This window comes from Solanum pennellii, chromosome 2, assembly GCF_001406875.1.
Source record: "Solanum pennellii chromosome 2, SPENNV200".
NCBI classification, from domain to species: Eukaryota; Viridiplantae; Streptophyta; class Magnoliopsida; order Solanales; family Solanaceae; genus Solanum; species Solanum pennellii.
Window position 1 is genome coordinate 22,322,705 of NC_028638.1, and position 15,543 is coordinate 22,338,247.

Below are 15,543 nucleotides of genomic sequence, written 5' to 3' on the forward strand. Positions count from 1 at the left end.
GATATATATATATATATATATATATATTAAATCTATCATATAAAACTATGATATTGAATATTTATTCTTTTACATTCAAGTTTTACTAGTAATACGGCTAGTTGTGTCATTTAGAATTCTAATGCATGTACTACTATATATATAGCCCGTCACGAGTTCCCTACTAAGAGACTCTTCAATATCTTGAACTTTGAAGATAAAAAACCTTGTTAAAGTACAATTAGAGAAATAAAAAAGTGTATATTATAAAAACAATTATAAAGGAAAAAATTCTACAGCATTAAAAGCTTATATGGATTTCAAAAAAAGTGGTGGAAGCACATAAAGTCTTGCAATTATACAAAAGGGTTAAGAAAACTGACCTGAATTCATCCTTTATGTAATCTACACATTCTGAACTTATGAATAATAGTTGATAGACATTGATGCAAAACATAAAGGTAAAATATGCGAAGAAAAGTAACTGATTTAGCAGTTTAATAAATCTGCAATGAAAACAAACTTAATTCAATGTTCAACCCGAACAAAACAAAATCGAATAGAGAAGCACCTCTTAGAATGTTCACCGGATTTTATTTTTTTCTTTTAGAATAGGGAGTATTCTTCTCTTGTTAATGTTTTTTAGCATATCATAAATTTTAAATGGAGGTTTCTTATATAGTCAAAGAAAGGATAAGCACAAAAGGAAATAATCTAAATTTGGTTTAAATATAAATATTTTCCTTATTTATATGTAAGCCCAATCAGTAAGGATTCTTTTACTTTAACCAAATAAATATTTACCAAGTAAAATCAAGTAGCAGTCTTCACAATTTATATAACAGAAAGAAATATCAATTAGAAGTAAACAACCACTTATCAACTAATCACGGGATGAGAAATATATTTTTTAGGAAAGAAATAATATGGGATCAATTAATAGGATACTATTTGCTTAAACAAGACAAAATCAGTTAAAGTCTTTTTTCTTTGAAACCATGTAAGTAAATATATGTTCGAATTACCAACAATCAATTAACACAAATATGTATAATTAGGCAAAGGAATAACTAATATAAAGGTAAGAAATATTTACATCCCAAATCAATTACAAAGGTATTCACCTTTTACATTTGATTTCTAAACTCCTTTATCATACCATATTAAGACAAAGATTAACAAATCCCAATATTAGATTTAAAAAAATAACATTTATTGTGAATCCTACCAAACCAAACTACAAAGATCTTTGAGATATAAAATTAATCACCAAGAACAATTAATGGAAATCAAGAAAATGAATAATTTAATAGTAAATCTCAGAAAACAAAACTCCAACAAGCTTACAGATATAAAATTACATTAATATTGATCTCACCATTAGAAGACATATAGAGATAGTGAAATTCTTTAACATAAAATTTTAGATCAGATCGACAATAATATGAGTATTTTTACAATTAAAAATTAGAAGGCTTAGAAAGTTATCAACAAACGAATCATGAGAAGTTGCATATCATAATCTATAACAAACATATTAAAAAAGAAGTAAGAAATTATATGCACACATATATGAAATCTTTTGAAAGAGATTGTAGAGGGTTGCAAATGGAATATTAATTTAAAAAGTACCGGCGATGAATCTTATGGGATCTGCTTTCAATCCAATCCCAAAGCTCGTGCTTCACCGAAACTCCCTTAGTCGCAGTGGTGTTTATCATCCTCACAACAACAGACCAAAGCTCAGACCAGTACCGCTCTTGATGTTGTGGTGGTTGCCTTCACTTGAGAGAAGAGATAAGAGCGAAGTCCAGGGTAGAGAAAGGAGGAAAATGACCAAGAGGAAAATAGAAGGAGAAGAGCATGACCAATGACATTTCTCATCGGTCATTAGTTCCCGATGGGGGAAGTATCGCCGGAAAATTGAGAGGCGATAGGTAGATGGTTTGGGTGAATAAATGATTAAATGATCTGGTTCGCAGATCTATATGCAAAGATTGGATGAGATTTAATCGGAGTGAGATGACTGGTCAGGATTGAATTATGGGGTTGGAGTGAAATCTTAAATTTGAATGAATTTGTTATAATTACAAAGAGTAAAAGGGATAAATTTGCAACTAAATTTATATACGAGGCTAGAATGGAATTGAATTTAAAAAGTTCTAGAATTTAAAAAAGGGATAAATGAGGCTAATATATTGAATTATTTAAGAGAAGATTAAGGAGATGTTGTTCAATGAATAACATACTACGCAAATTATAATATTTTGGTATAATAAAACTCACCTAAATTATTAAAACATTAAAATAAAAAAGTAAAGTAATTATTTAGAATTTAACTATCGATAAATATAATATTTTATAATAATAATAATAACAATAATATATTTAATATTATATACAATAATTTTGGCTTTTTATAAGTAATTAAATATATACTTATTTAGGTACAATTGATTAAAGTTTTAAACACCTAATAAGAGGAAAATGTGTCTTTAAACTACGTACTTGATCATATAACATTTCCAAAAGGGTTACAAGTTAGTCAAAATTGGGTGTCCATACTATCTATATTTATACTGCTTTAAAATTAGAACCTCTAAAACATCAAGGTAAAATTATTATAATACCCTCAATAAAAACAAAATTTTGTTTATTATTTTATATATTTAGTTATATGTACACTAGATTTAAGACATAACCTCCCAAATTTTAGTGTTAAATTCATATAATGCCCCCAACGAAAACAAAGAACACAATTTTATATCTATCTATGTGTCTATATATCTATCTGTAACACCTTGAGCTTTAGTCTGTTTTAAATTTTTGGGTCTATTTCAAATGATCATAACTATCAACACAAGATTAGTTGAGTAGCCCACAATATATTAAATCGAAGTTGTTTGAGTTATCTTTCTTACGCCACCGAGGTTGGTAAATTTTCAGTTCACATGAAGGAGTTATTCATGTCTGAGTGAAGGATATCTAGAACGTTCTTTTAACCCCAATAGGAGTCCAAAATATTTGAGATTAGTTTCATTTCAATCTAAAAGTGTGCGGGGTTGTTAGAAAATATTCAAGAGGATAAAAGAAAAGAGATTGAAGAATTCTTTAAAGAACTCGAGGTTTTCTAGATTGAAGAATTCTTTAAAGAACTCGAGGTTTTCTCCTAATACTTGGTTCACTAAAGGTACATATGTAAGCCCTCATATTGTTAGTTTTGTTAACCCTCATACCAATCATGTTATATTAATCCATAAATTAATTCTTGAAGTTTGTTGATTTAAATTCTTGAGGAGTTCTTGATTCTTGCTTCATTCATTAACTATGGAGTCTTGTTATAAAGCTCTTGAGGTGAGGGTTTTGCAAATGAGTGATGTTCTTGATAGAATTTTAGCAGGTTTTTGATTAATTTTGTTTTGGTTTGTGAACATGAACGAGTTTGGTTCTACACCATTCGATTCTAGATGAGTTAGACTTTAATTAAACAAGAAAAATTCATCAATTTCCAAAGTTTGTGAAGTTATAAACGTACTATCAACACCTTATCCAATACTAGGTGTAGATGATCATTAAGTAGTATAAATCCAAGACGAGAGTTGTGGTTGATAGCAAAGAGAGTGATTACGTGTTGAATTCAAATATGATGTTACAACACGGATTTTTGTAGCTAAAGGACTAAAAATTTTTGGATTCTATTAACGAAATTTGAAGGATGATAACAATGTCTAGGTTAAGGGTTTAAGATCAGAAAACAGAATCAACAAGTAACTAAGAACAACCAAATAGTATAAAGGTACTTGGGGGATCCAACAACCAATTGCTAAATTTAACTCAGTGGGTGAAAATTGTGAAGTAAAAGTACTAACTCTTCACGGGTAGGATTGATTTTAGGTGAGGCACTTTTCTCTCGAACAACTACCTCGTTTCAATTGGGTTTTCCAAGACCCCAATGATCTAAACATAAAGACAAGTCCACAACCTCTACACAACAACTTTCTTGCAAATATATATATCATGAGTCTTAAGGTTTAGTTTCTCCAGCTGAATCCGCCATGACAGATTAACTATTAGTTCCAACTTATCACTTTCGTTTTACACTTCTGTTACACCTCAGAAGTCTAATAACCTAGACTAGGGCCTCACTCAATGAAAAATGCCTTAAAACAGTGTTTTCAAGCTTAAACAAAGGTAGTAAACTTAATTAGGAAGTGTTAGGATAAAAATGTCAACAAACCGCCATGACGTCAAAAGAGTAGTGAAAGTGAACTAGTGTGCCTTAAGGTATTTCAAGAACTTTTAAGTGTCGAATAAAAGTCAATTTTGGTTAAAAGTATTAGGGTACACCTTAGAGTGTGCTTAGGGTCAAAATATCCGGGTACGACTCCCCCCGCCCCGCCCCCCCAATGACCTCCCTAAAGGACCTCAAGGAGAACCTAACATTTGACCCTTAAAGCTTTCAAAAACGAAGTGCATAGAGGAAGTGAACGACGAGCCTTTGATGGGAGCATGGCCTGTTGATGGTGCTTGTTGGTTTACACTTACAATTGTCACCTTAGGCCTCCAAATTCCATCCTCTGTCCTACACCACGAATGACCAGGACTGTCTGTGGTTGGGAGGACGACTCGTCAACAAGGAGTCGTCATTTGACCACCTGCCTCACTGTCTCAATAAAGATCTATTAAGAATGATAATGAAATTATTTATCTAAATAATTGATGGTTAGGGACGGTTATGATTAGTTAATTAAGGACTATTTAAGCACCCTAAGTCATTAAACAAAAGTAAAACCTCCTAAATCCTAAAACCCAATTAGCTCCCACTTCTCTCTCGTTTCTCTCAATACTCTAAGACCCCATCAAAAAAAAAAAGAACAAGTTCATCCTTGAACTTTAATATAAAATCTTTACTTCATCATTCTTCAAGTATTCTCAAGGTATGGAGGCTATTCACTCTTGGGACTCTTATCTTTACGAGGCTTTTTAATGTTCTTCAGATACTTTGTTTTCATCCGATTTCTTGGGTCTACTTAGTATGTTGAATTGTGTAGTCTAAATTTTATTATTATTAATTATTTAGGTGTGTTCATGTGTGTATTGAATAATTCCATAAATCTTTGCCTTAAATCTCTAAAATCACCCATGAACACCCATCTTCCCCTAACCCTAACTCATGAATTAGATATATTAAGATTGAAGGGGGTGAAATTGAATGTGTTCTTGATAACTACCAATATATTCTGATAATGTTTGAATTATTGGGTGAATATAATCAAATTCGGGGTAATATATTTGATGAGATTCTTGGAAGCCATAGGTAAGACTTCCAAGATCATGAATACCCTAATGTGTTGATGTTGGCCTATCCTTGATGTTGTTATTCAATTGAAGTGTAAATGAAAAATCTATGCATGTATGATTAAGCTATGAGTATGATGAATATGAGATGATGATAAGATAAGATTATTAGGGATTGAAAGGAATTCTCTTGTACATATTGTTAATATGATTATGATGTAATGTTCTCACATAAATTTTAGGTTGTGATGAAAGGACTTCCTCATCCTGTAACATAGGAGCTATGATCATCTTATATGAGGGTATAGACTCCTAAGACGTATGACATAAACTGATGTTGAGAAACACTCTAAGATACTTCAAAAAGGGAACATTTAGCTTAGCATCGAGTGAACTTGACAAGATTAGGTGTCACTTCTAATAAGGAAGGAAGTTTCACCGAAAGTCTCCTGAGGTGGAAATTACAATGCTAATTAGCATAAAGAGGGGTTCTATCGACAACCTCCCAGTTCCTTAACTATGTTCTCAATAGGAACTTAGCTAGTGGATCCACAGAGATTATATTATGATATATGTCTTACCTTAGAAATTAAGATTCCCTCATTTCGGTGTGAGGAGTTGATATCGTATTTCACGTTTAGTTTACATGATCTATTGTCGTTCATGGAGAAGTTTTGCAAAAATAAAGTGTACTGATGAAAGTAAAAAGGTGCATAGTAACTAGGATTACATAATAGGTGTACTAGTGTAGGTAAGGGTATGTGACTTTACTTATACATTGCACATGTTGACCTCGAGGGGAATCCTAGGGTGATATCTCTATATACTTATATAATGAATGAAAAGCATAATGTTGATTCTATATACGTTGGTCTAATATGATATTGCCTTCACTTGATATACATGTTGTTGGTCTAGATTTTCATGTATGAGGTTGTAGATACTTGTTATGAAGTTATATGATGTGAAGACAATGTTTATGGTTCCTTTGCTAGTTGACTTAGTTTCTGTTAGGTTATGAGTCTTCACATAGGCATTGCACTAGTTAGCTTGGAATGGGATTGTGAGTAAGGTATTATGATATGGTAATGAAATATGTTCTAAGCATGAATTGTTGACCATTGTTCCATTATGGTGTAATATGAACGTGAAGGTAAATTGGTTCATTGTTGATTGTATTGTGGACTTATATATAGGCTTGGAATGCACATAAAGTCTTTTAAAGGGACTTAGCATGTTTAGAGAAAAAAATGTTCTTTTTAGAATGTTTCTAATGGTTTTAATTGCATATGTCTTCACACTTAGTACACATGGGTTTGTATTAACCCGTATTCTCTCTGTTTGTACAATATTGTAGGTTTGGAACATTGAAGAGTTTAAGGAAAAATTTCAATAAGGTTGGATAGATCTTCAAGTTGGTGAGTCCTCAAGTCCAAGGACGAAACCTACTATTCTAGTTCTAGCTAGTTGACTTTGTCCAAGACAATGATTATATTCCTTATCTTTGAGACTTTATTGTAAGTTCAATATGACACATATTGTAATTGTGTAAGGGCTATGTCCCAAACTTTGTATTTCTATAATAGATAGTTATTTATGAAACAATGTAGACTATGCTGTTAAATAAGAAGTGTACGTAAACTTAATATTTTATGTTTTAATTTTTTCGGTATATTTTTAAGTATGAAATGCAATGATAAATGCTAAGTACTTGTTTAAGGCCTCTAAGAGGACGAAGACGCCGATTACGACTTCAGTGTGCTCCCTGGTCGTGACAAACTTGGTATCAGAGCATGAGGTTGAACAATCATATGATTGATGCCTCACAAAACCACATCATGTAGAGTCTTGTTCATAATTGTGAAGCGCGCCACACTTATGAATGAGAGGCTATTTGATGCTTAGGAAATTATTATTTTATTTGTATTACTAAGCCTTGCCTCATGAGTCTTATCTTTATTTGTCCTTTTCATGTAATCCTTTTTATGGTTATAGACTATGAATACTATAAGGGTAGACAGAAGAAGAGTTTAAGAGGAGATTGCTAATGCGGGAACTCCTCCCCAAGACAACAATTGCTCCTCCACAAGGCAATCAAGTTCCTTCTCAACAACAAGTTTCTTTAGGTGACCAAGTTTTGGTTAATCCTCCAGCTATGACACATGGAGAGATAAATTCATCCTTCCTAATCTTGGCTCAAGCCATGACTACTCAAGCTCAATCCATAACTACTCAAGTTAAAGCATTGAAGTCTCAAGCAAACCGGAAAGTTGCACCTTATGGAAACAAAAATGTTAGTAGCATGATTTCTCTCTTGAGGGACTTCACTAGGATCAATCCTCCTATGTTCATTGGGTGTAAGGTGGATGAATACCCACAATAATTTCTTGATGAGTTCTATAAAATCTTATATTCTATGGGGGTGAGTTAAAAAGAGAAGGCCAAGCTAGGCGCTTACCAAGTATATTATGTGTCTCAAACATGGCACACTCAATGGAATGACAATAGGGAATTGAGAGTGGGTCCCGTGAGTTGGAAAATCTTTAGAAAGGACTTTCTTGATAGGTACTTCCCAAGGGAAAAAGGAAGGAAAAAGTAGAAGAGTTCATCAACCTTCATCAAGGAGGTATGAGTGTGCAAGAGTACTCTTTGAAATTCACTAAGTTGTCTAAGTATGCCTCTTCTTTGTTGTCAAATCCGAGGGATGAAATAAACCATTCTATGACGGGCATGTTCGATGATCTCATGGAAGAATTTTGTGCGGCGATGCTTCATGACAATATGGACATTTCTCATTTGATGGTGCATGCTCAACAAGTTAAGGAGAGTAGGTTTAAGAGGAAGAATAGGGAGTTCAAGAGGGAAAAGTCATAGGATGGAGGTAATTCTAAGGGTAAGATTGAAATCCAACAAACACCAAGCTTTAAGAAGAGATTCTCCAACAAAGTTCCTTCTAATTTCCAAAGATATAACAATGATAGGGTGTCTAACCCTAAGCCTCAAGGGGGGGGGGAAGTTGTGGTTCTCAAGGTGAGAAGACTAGTTGTACCAAATGCAATAAGAATGGGAGTAAATGTCTAATGGGTGCAAATACTTGTTTTTGTTGTGGAAAGAATGGTCATATGGTTAGATTGTCCCATGACCAAGACACAAGGTAGGGAAATCAATCAATAACAAGAAACTAGTCATGTTCCAATGCTCCTAAGAATAACCGCTTGTATGCTCTCAAATATAGGGGTGATCAAGAGGGTTCTCCCAATGTTGTTACTGGTATGTTGGAGTTTTTTCAATTAATGTATATGCATTGCTTGATCCCAGTGCCACTTTATCTTTTGTAAGTCCTTTGGTGTACATGATATTGGAGAAGCTTCCCAATGTCTTAGTTGGAATTTTTTAAGTTTCTACCCCGGTGGGTTGCTCCGTGGTTGCTAAAAGAATCTTTAGGAAATGTCCTATATTGTTGTCCAATAGAGTTACTTTGGTCGACTTGGTAGAACTTGACATGTTAGACTTTCATATTTTTTGCAAATGGATTGGTTACATGCTTTTTTTTCTTCAATAGATTGTAGAACAAATGTATTTAAGTTCCAATTTCCTAATGAACCATTTTGGAGTGAAGGGGGGGGGGGGGACTCAATCCCTAGAGATCAAATCATTTCGTGTCTAAAATCTTGTAAAATGATTTCCAGTGAATGTCTCTATCATGTTGTGAGGGTCAAGGACCTTGAATCTGATACATCTCCTTTAGAGTTGGTCCCCGTAGTGAAGTATTTTCTGAAAGTCTTTCTCGATGACTTACTCAAAATTCCTCCTGATTGGGAAATATATTTCGTTCTTATTGGATGGATCTGGCTGAGTTGAAAGAGTAGAAGACTCAACGGAAGGATTTTTTTGACAAGGATTTTATACAACCAAGCATATCTTCAAGGGGCGCTTCAGTATTATTTGTGAATAAGAAAGATGGATCTCTTAGAATTTGTATTGACTACCGTCAATTTAATAAAGTCACTATAAAAAATAAATATCCTCTTCCTAGAATTGATAATTTATTTGATAAACTCCAAGGTGCGAGTTACTTTTCAAAAATTGAGTTGAGGTCGGGTTATCATGAGCTTACAGTGACAGGTGTTGACATTCTTAAAATGGATTTCTGAACAAGGTATTGTCATTATGAGTTCCTAGTTATGTATTTTGGGTTAAATAAGGCCCGGATGACTTTTATGGACCTTATGAATAGGGTGTTCCAGAATTATGTTGATTCTTTTATAATTGTCTTTATTGATGATATCTAGATATATTCCAAGAGTGAGGATAAACACATGGGTCATTTGAGGATTGTATTTGCAATTCCTCAAGGAACATCAACTCTTTGCTTAATTTACTACGAGTGAATTTTTGTTTAGATCATTTGCTTTTCTTGGCCATATTGTCTCAACTGAGGTTATAGAGGTCGATACAAAGAAAATGTAAGTGGCAAAGAATTGGCCTAAACCTGTGACCCACCGACATAAGAAGTTTCTAGGGTATAGCCGGGTACTATAAAAGGTTTGTTGATGGGTTTTCATCCATTGCTTCTCTTTTGACAACCTTAAACCAAAAGAAAGGTAAGTTTGAGTGGTCGGAAGCTTGTGAAATAGGATTTCAAGAGTTTAATAATAGGCTTACCTCCACTGCAGTGTTGACCATACCGGAGTGTACCCAAGGTTTTTTTTTCATATTTTGACGCTTCTCGAGTAGGTTTGGGTTGTTTCCTCATAAAACATTTTGAGGTGATAGCTTATGCCTATAGGCAACTCAAGGTGCATGAGAAAAACTATCCAACTCATGATCTTAAATTAGCGGCCATAGTGTTTGCTTTAAAAATATGGAGACATTATCTATATGGTGTGCATGTAGATGTATCAATGGACCATAAGAGTTTCCAATATCTATTCACTCAAAAGGAGTTAAATCTTCGACAAAGAAGGTGGTTAGAGTTTTTCAAGGACTATTACATGAGTTTCCTTTACCACCCCGGAAAAACAAAAGTTGTCGCGGATGATTTGAGTCGAATGACTATGGATAGTGTGGCTCATGTTGAAGAGGGTAAGAAAGAGCTATTAAAGATGTTCATAGATTTTCCCGTTTGGGTGTTTTGTTAGAAGATTCTCCAAAAGGATGTTTCATGGTTCTACATAACTCCGAGTTGTCTTTACTGGTTGAGGTGAATTCTAAGCAACATTTTTATCATCTATTGATGGAGTTGAAGAAAACAGTTCTTAGTAAGATTAATGAGTCATTCTCCCAAGGGGGAATGGTGTACTTAGGTATTAAGGTAGGTTGTGTGTGTCGGATGTTGACGACATGAGAAGATAAATTTTGGAAGAAGCTTATGGTTCTTGATGTTCTGTTCATCCGGGTGCATAAAAAATGTATCATTTTCTACAAGAGGTCTATTGGTGGAACACCTTGAAGAAAGATATAGCGGAGTTTTAGGCTAGATGTCCTAATTCTTAACAAGTCAAGGACGAACATCAAAGAACGGGAGGGTTAACTCAATCAATATATATTCCTACTTTGAACTTGGAAGATGTCAATATGGATTTTTCCGTTGGGTTTCCTCGAACCCAGAGGCAAAATGTTTCAATATGGGTTTTTATGGACATATTGAAAAAATCTACCCATTTTATCCCTATCAAAGCTACTCAGCGGAGGAATATACTAAATTGTATCTTCATGAGACTGTGAGTTGGCATGGGATTCCCTTGAATATCATCTTGTATAAAGTCCCTCAAACCACTTTTAGGTTTTGGAAAGCATTTAAAAGTAGACTAGTACCAAGCTGAAACTTACTACCATATTTCATCTACAAACGGATGGTTTGGCAGAATGAAGAATCGAAATCTTAGAGGACATGTTGAAAGAATGTATTATTTACTTCAAGGTTAATTGGGATAACCACCTACCATTGATTGAATTTGCCTACAATAATAGTCATCATTTGAGTATTGTCATGGAACCCTTTGATGCCATTTATGGGAGGAGATGTAGATCTCCAATTGGGTGGTTTTAGGTAGGTAAGTTTGCTCTAATAGGTCCCGAAGCAATCTATGAGGTTGTGGAGAATGTCTGACTTATAATGGATCATGTGAAGACGGCTCAAAGTCGACAGAAATCTTATGCCGACAATGCGAAGAGGAACCTTGAGTTTATGGTAGGTGACATGGTTAATTTGAAGATATCACCCATAAAAGGGGTGATAAGGTTTGGGAATAAAGGAAACATATTCCTCGGTATGTGGGACCATTTGATGTTGTGAAATGCATCAGAATTCTTGCCTATGAGTTCAAACTACCTATTGAGTTGGCTCCGGTCCATTCGGGTTCCATGTCCATACTCAAAAAGTATATAGGTGATACGGTGTCTATCCTTCCTCTAAAAGGCTTAAAGGTTGATCCTAACCTTTCCGATGAAGAGGTCCCGATTAAGATCTTAGAGTGGCAAGTGAAGAGGTTGAGAAATAAAGAAGTAGCTTTCGTAAAGGTTATTTGGAAGAAACAACTAGTAGAAAATGCTAGTTGGAAGGTCGAGGCCGACATGATGCCCCGATGCCCTCATCTTTTTCCTTCCTCTCCTAGTCAATGTTAAGTTTAATACTCTCTCCTTATTTTTATTTATGAAGTGTCTTAACCATGCTTTGAATTTTTTCGATTTCTCTTCATTATGCATGATCCTTTGAAAAATCCATGTTTCAAACGTGCCTTGAATTATGTGTTCTTCATTCTTGATAATTCTTGATTACAGGTTTTATATATTGAGCTATGTGATATATCTTGTGAAATTGCTCAAGTGTAAATTTATGAAATCATGTAGTATTTATTGTTGAACGTATTGAACTATATGAGAAGAAGAAGGACATTCCTCCTTTGCATAATGTGAAATCATGAAATATATGAATTTTTATAGTTGAGGAATATCATACCTCATTGTGAGCCTCACTCAATGAAAACTACCTTAAAACAGTGTTTTTAAGCTTAAACAAAGGTAGTAAACCTAATTAGAATGTGTTAGGGTCAAAATGTTAAGAAACGACAATGACGTGCGGAGACAAGTGAAAGTGAATTAGTGTGCCTTTAGGTGTTTCAAGGGGTTTTAAGAGTCGTATAAAAGTAAAATTTGGTTGAGATGTCTTGGCATGACCCATACAGGAACCTCCTTAAGGGACCTCGAAGAGGACCAACCATTTTACCACAAAAGATGTCAAAACATTGTGCAATCATCGAAGTGAACGACAAGCCGTCGATGGGGGTACGGTACACCGATAGTGCTCGGTGGTTTACACTTAGAATTGTCACCTTGATCCTCAAAATTTCAGCCTCTTTCCCAACCACTAATGACCAAGACCGTCTGTGGTTGAGACGACGGCCCGTCGATGGGGAGTGGTTGTTTGACTTGCTCCCTCACTATCTCAAAACGAATCAATGAAGAGTCATTAGGAAATTAGTTAATTCATTAATTAATGGTTAGGGACGGTTATAATTAGTTAATTAAGGACTATTTAAGAAACCTAAGTCATTAAACTAACCAAACACCTCATAAATCCCAAAACCCAATTAGCTCCAACGTCTCTCTAGTTTGTTTCATTACTCTAAGACCCCATTGAAGAAGAAGAACAAGTTAATCCTAGGGCTTCTAGATCAAAGTTCTCCTTCATCATTCTTAAAATATTCTCAATGTATGGAGCCTATTCACTCTTGGGACTCTTTTCCCCAAGAGGATCTCCATAGTTTGGTTATTGAAAGTTTTTTTAAAAACTTAGTTTCATCCAATTTCGTTGGTCTACATTCTATGTTGAATTGTGTGGTTTAAATTAGATTAACTATGTGTTTTATTTGTGGATTGAATTATTCCTTAAATTTTTTCCATAAATCTCTATAAAGACCCATGAACACCCATCTTCCCCTAACCCTAACTTATGAATTAGATTGCTTATGATTGAAGAGGGTGAAATTGAGCGTGTTCTTGATAACATACCAATATGTTATGATAAATTTTGAATTATGGGTGAATATAATGGATTTGAGGATGATATATTTGATGAGATTCTTGGAATCTATAGGTAAAACTTCAAAGATCATGAATACTCTATTGTGGTTATGTTGGCATATCCTTGATGCTGTTATTCAGTTGAAGTGTAAATAATGAAGTTATGCATGTATGATTAAGATATGAGTATGATTAATGTGAGATGATGATAAGATTATATTATGAGGGATTGAAAGGAATTCTCTTGTGCATCTTGTTAATATGATTATGATGTAATGTTCTCACTTAAATGTTGGGTTGTGAATAAAGGACTTCCTCATCCTAGAACCTAGGATCTATGATGATGTTATATAAAGGGTTAGACTCCTAATACTTATTAAATAGACTAAAGTTTAGAAAGACTCTATGATACTTCAAAAAGGAAATATTTAGCTCCGCACAGAGTGAAACTTGACTATGAGAGGGGTCCTTTCAAATCAGGAAGGTAGGTTAACCTAAAGTATCATGAGATGGATACTACAATTGTATATAGCATAAAGATATTTTTTAGCAACAACCTCCTAGTTTCTTAACTATGTTCCCCATAGGAGCCTAGCTAGTGGATCCACCTAGATAGAATTATGATATATGTCTTGTCTTGGCAAGTAAGATTCCCTCTTTTTAGTTTGAGGGGTTGATATGGGATTCCATGTTTAGCTCATATGGTCTGTGGTCGGTTGTGGTGAAGATTCCTGAAAATAAAATGAATGAATGAAAGTCAAATGATGCATCATAACTAGGATGACATGATAGGTAACTAGTGTAGGTAAGGGTATTGGACTTTACCTATAGATTGTACGTGTAGACCTTGAGGGAACTCCGAGGGTGATATCTTTAAATACTTATGTTATGAATGAAATGTATAATGTTGATACTATTGAATGTTGGTCTTATATGATATTGCATTCACTTAATTTACATGTTGTTGGTCTAGATGTCCATGTATGAGGTTGTAGATACTTGTTATGAAGCTATATGATAAAATGTAACACCCCATATCCAAAACAGACCAAAAAGCAGTTTTGCAGAAAATCTACAAGTGCAAAATATGGTGGCAATCGACGAATCGTAACAAGACCCACGGTCCGTCCTGCAAATCCATCGATTGGGTCAAAAACCACCCAAAATCTGAATCCAGAAAATTTGACTAAGTGTTGAACGACGGACGGACTTACGGTCCGTAGGTCAGAATACGGTCCGTAGTCTGATTCTGTCGATCAACACCTCATTCATATACTCTCTGAAAAGAGCCATAGATGACCAGCAAGGTTCGTAAGTTGACCCACGGTCCGTAGGTCTGACCGTAGGTGGGAACTAGCAGACAGTTAAAGGGGAAATTCAGTTATGTCAACTTCAAATGGTTATAACTCTTAGAAATAAATTAATTAGATGTCTTAATGACGTGCCCATAGATAAAGAATTGAATTACCTTTCCATTGCCACCGGCCTTTCTAAAATCGTACCACTGAGCAAAAAGTTATGCCCGTTTTAGTAAAGGATTGTCGAACAGACATAACCTACAGACTAAACGACGGACCGTCAATGGAACGATGGACCGTCAGTCCTGGTCATTGTTTGGTCCGATAGCAACTAACTCAGGGGTCTTTTGGCCTTTTCCCGCTTCGTGGAAAGCTTAAGATACGTGTTTTTACCCTAAATCATCAGATTTTAGCCACTTTAAACCTAGAAACATAACAACAACTTACCTAAGTCAAAATCATAAATCAAAAGTTAGATTATTAGAAGCAAGAAAGAATAAAAAGTTCAATTACCCTAGATCAAGAACGAAGTAGTTCCAGTCCCGAAATCTAAGTGTTTCTCCGTGAATTTTATCAGATATATAGTATTTCACTAGTGGGTTCCTTTTACCCATTGGTTCCCTAGTTTTCAGTCAAATTCTTGATTCCTGTGTCATGATTAAATCTAGGGTTTCTAGAATTTTGATATAACTTCATGAATTTATTAAATATATGTTCCAAATAAGATTGTTAAGTTATTATTCAATTTATCGCACAAATTTTAAAACCCTAACTGTGTATTTCTTTAGTTCTTGAATTACACATTCTAGGTCAGACATTCCAAATATTCAGTTATATATGCCATAGTTTTTGATGCATCATTAACAGTTTAAATGTTGCATTCTTAGTTTGCATGTTCAGTTTTGAGATATCCAATAGTTTCAGAAATTCAGACATAATTAGT

General features: G+C 34.3%; 1 long non-coding RNA gene across 2 annotated transcripts in view; it reads right to left on the reverse strand.

Moving 5' to 3' along the window:
• LOC107008839 overlaps nucleotides 1-2,086 on the reverse strand; it is a 5,806-nt gene extending 3,720 nt beyond the window's left edge. The window contains exons 1-2 of one of the 2 annotated variants that reach the window (XR_003576929.1): nucleotides 1,612-2,086; nucleotides 363-485 (exon numbers count right to left, since the gene is read on the reverse strand). This is a non-coding gene — a long non-coding RNA (uncharacterized LOC107008839). The remainder of the gene's footprint in view (nucleotides 1-362; nucleotides 486-1,611) is intronic. The other variant, XR_003576930.1, reaches the window with a different exon arrangement.
• Nucleotides 2,087-15,543: the final 13,457 nt, after the last annotated feature.